The sequence below is a fragment of the Hippocampus comes genome, unplaced genomic scaffold (assembly GCF_001891065.2).
Source record: "Hippocampus comes isolate QL1 unplaced genomic scaffold, H_comes_QL1_v1.1 scaffold181, whole genome shotgun sequence".
NCBI lineage: Eukaryota > Metazoa > Chordata > Actinopteri > Syngnathiformes > Syngnathidae > Hippocampus > Hippocampus comes.
The window spans coordinates 211,072-215,207 of record NW_017805136.1 but is presented as its reverse complement, the minus strand read 5'-3'; positions in this window follow the sequence as shown (position 1 = coordinate 215,207).

Sequence of the window (4,136 nt, the reverse complement as noted above, 5' to 3'; positions counted from 1 at the left end):
CCCCCCCCCACCCAATCACTTCAGGGACTCTGGACTTTTCTCATGCAATTGACCATAAAACAAATTTTATTTTTACATAGCATTCTATTTACAGATAAACACACGTGTCATGATGAAGTAAGATTTGAATACCTACAATGGTTGCCGAATCACTTGGATTTAAAACTCGTTCGGGCTCACGGTTGCAATGATACGCGGGGGTGACGGAGGGTAGCTTTCATCGATTCATTTCCATGTTGCCCCCACTTCACCCCTGTGAAGGAGGTGCAAGTCATTCGTCACCGAGATTCAAAGCACACATTGCGCGAGCCTTTTTGTTAACACGATTCCATTTTCGGATTGGTTTTGACACTACTCTGACATGCTTTTGTCATAATCGCATTCATATTTGGTTTTATTTTTCATTCGGGTCATGGCAGCAATTGAAAAAAATCTGCCAACCATCTACCGATCCTGTTATCTTTAACGCTTGCAATATTATATGAACAGTAAGTACCACAAGAAGGTATATTGTCAGCTGAGCTCTTAAACGTATGCCAGAAACGATGCCACTTCATTGATTTTTTTTTTCATTAAACTGCAGAGATTAATAAAACATTTCGTGAATGTTCACATGTAAAAAATAAGCCGGCTCTCAAAGCTTACGTTCAAATTTAATGCACTAATTGAATAATAGGACAAAAAATGGGTTCGACCTGAGCGTTCTGCCGCTAGAGGGCGACATTACTGCAACGAACCCGCCTTTTTTGAGGCCTCTTGGAGCTAATTTAGGGCTTTCTAATCTGATTTAAGGCACAAAAAGAAACAGTGATATCGTTTTTTTATGATTAGTTACGTTTACACACGATACGTTTAAAAAAGAAAAAAACATTCTTGAACTGACTCAAGGTTGGCCTTTGAATGGAATGTTTTCAAGTGTGTGCGTGTGTCGTGCGAGCGCGTTTTTGCACACTTTGATATTTGTGCACGTGTGCGCAGGCGTGTCTTCTGCAGCTGTGCAACGTTCGGATCTGAAGCGGGCCCATTGCTTGCTGTGAAAATATTATCGTAATTGTTTATTATTGCTTTGGTGTGAAACAGCGGGAAGTGTGTGTGTGTGTGTGTGTGTGTGTGTGTGTGTGTGTGTGTGTGTGTGTGTGTGTGTGTGTGTGTGTGTAGGAAAAGCATTTTGATGTCGGGGAGGGGCGTAGTATCTGTTTCCCACTGGCCAAGCCCCCGGTTTGTGGCCCATTGCATCCTGGGTAATGGGGAGGCCTTTTGGAGTTGATTAGTTCCGGCTGGATCCCAGATCGAGTTCTGACAGCCAGGAGAAACAATCTCTCAGCGTGAACCCCCTCACCTCTACCCCCCCCCCCCCCCAATGATCTCGCCACACACACACACACACACACACACACACACACACACGCCTGTCTCAGACACAATGGGCCGAGTCGGGGACGTTTTTTTTTTTTTTTTTTAAACAACTACTCTTGTCCCCATGCATGGATTAAAAAAAAAGTTTTTTACCTTCACCTCCAACTTTATACAGTCACTTTTTAAGTCGATCAAAAAGTAGCCTCTTGAAAAATGTTTATTTTTATTTATTTCTTTTTGGGGATCATTTATATTCAGGATCCGCCAACTTTTTGAGTCCATCTTCTGATTTTTTTTGAATCTCGAGACCTTTTTCATGAGGAGAAATCTTTCCAAGGATTTTATTGTCACTTTTGAAGATGATACAACGGAGTAGCCTGGGTAGCCTACTTTGTGAAGCCCACCCCCAGCCCCCCACTCGCCGCGACCCTTCTTTACACACAACACTCGCAATCCGTGATGGATGCTCGGATCAGCCCCATTGAACGTTTAAGAGTGTTCTTACCCCGGGACAAAATGCGGCATCCAGCGTGTCGGACACCTGTGGCCCGCTCTGGCATCCGTCACATGCATTCCAAAAAAAAAAAAAAGAGCGTCATTCACACACTTTCCCGCTGCGATTTCAGCCCCCGACCCCTCCAACCCCCACCCACCCCTACTGAGATGTGCTCTTTCTCCCTCATTCTCCACACTTAACTGATTAAGGGCCGTTTTCATAAATCAATTTGGGATGCACATCAGTCAGCCCTGAAAAGGCAGAAGCACACCCCAACTCCAACAGACCCCCCCCCGCCACCCCCCACCATTACCCCACTTCTTCCAACACCCTGTGAGCGCTGTTATTAATCTACCTCAGCATGCCCTGCTACTCTCACTTTCAAACACACTGTCAGAGCTGTGGAGTTTGTTTTCTTTGGTTTTTGCCAACATAAAATATGCAAATTGAGGCGCTGGGAGAGGCACAATGACAGACACTTTCCATTCAGGGTTGACACGTTTTGTTTTTTTTTAAATTTTGTTTTCAAACTTAGAACCGGTAAAGCCATACACATATACCGTATTGGCCCGAATATATGACGGCCCTGATTATAAGACGACCCCCTCTTTTTCAAGACTCAAGTTTGAAAAAATACTTTTTGAACATCAAATTAATTTTTATACAGAAAATAATTATCTGAAACAAATGATTATAACAATATATTTGAGAGAAAAAGCATCTTGAAGTTTACACCATAACTTCTCCTCAGCTGCTGGTTAACCTGCCCGATCTTCGACCCACTTTTCTGCAGATTGTTGCTACGTTTCTCCATTTTCTGTTATCGCTTCTTTCTTTCTTGCCGCTATTTTTTATTTTTCTTCTTCGTGCTACCGCTATTTTTATTTTTATTCTTCGTGACAGGGGTTCACTTTGGCCTGGGGAGTCAAGTTCAGCATTCGCTTCAATGATATCTGGCGCCATCTAGCGTCGTGAATGGGTATAATGTCTAGACCCCGAATATAAGACGACCCCCACTTTTTCAGTCTTATTTCGATGCAAAAAACACCGTCTTATATTCGAGCCAATACAGTATTTATGTACCCTGATAGATAGATAGCTATCCTGAAAAGCGCTAAAAAGTGTTTTAAACTCTTGTAAAATGTCTTTGAGTATGATAAAAAGCACTTTCAAAATTAAATGTATTGTTGTTATTATTATTATTATTATAAAAAGAAAATGAAAAGCTTTTCTGTGTGTAAATGAGACCACAGTCCACGACACACTACCTTCTCGACAAATGGGTGACGTAAACCGCCGCTGTGGTGGAGCAGATTACGCAAGCCGCGAAATGACAAAAATAAACACACGCTCGCATGTTGGCTTAGCCTGTCGCTGTGACTTTGGCCCCGTACGCGCGAAGGTAGTAGAGTACTCCGCAATCTCCGCGTGGCTGCAGTGATCCGTTTTCTTGTTGAGCCACTGAGAGCGAGACAGAGCTAACTCCATTTTTTGTTGTTGTCGGTTTACAGGTTTCTGTCTGTCCTCGGTTGCTGTCGTCTGAAGGTACTGCGAGTTCGTCGGGTGTGAATTTCAAACGGAATTTATGGCGATACAACAGCTCTGTTTCTGATTACGTGGCTCGATTTGTCATTATCATCCCCGTCATCTTCAAACCTCCCCCCCCTCCCCACCCCAGCCCTCCGCTCCCTCTCTTGGAAGCCGCCGCTGCCATAGTGGAGGTTTCGACACGAACGTAACCATGACACCGCCCTCTCTTATTAAAAGAGCCGTGTGCCAAGTTGCAGTGCATTCTGGGAACCATGCAACAGCTGCAAGTGATATGGCTGATTTCCCCCCCCCCCACCACCTTCCCTCCCGCCCGATCCTTCCTCAGTCTGGATTTTCTTACACTTTGCCCTTTTCCTGTCTCACTTACTCCTTCATCTTGATCTTTTGTTCTCCCCTACTCCCAAAATACCTCCCTTGTACCCCGTCGTTTCCACTTTTGACTTCGTTCTCATTCCATTCCCCGTCCCTCCATATTCGATCACATCCCACGCCGCCCCCACTCTCGGAGCTGCGGGGGTGTTGGCTTTAGTGGTCATGGTAGTCCTTCGAAAGGTCGAAGATGACACGCTTAATGAGAAAGCGGTAGGAGGACGTGGTCTGTCCAGCAGTCCGCACCTCTCAGTGCTCTAGTGTCAAGAATTTCACAGAGGTCCTGGTGTCTGGTGATGATGTAGTCAAGCAAGTGCCAGTGCTTTGATCTTGGATGCATCCAGGTTGGTTGCACAAGAGTTGC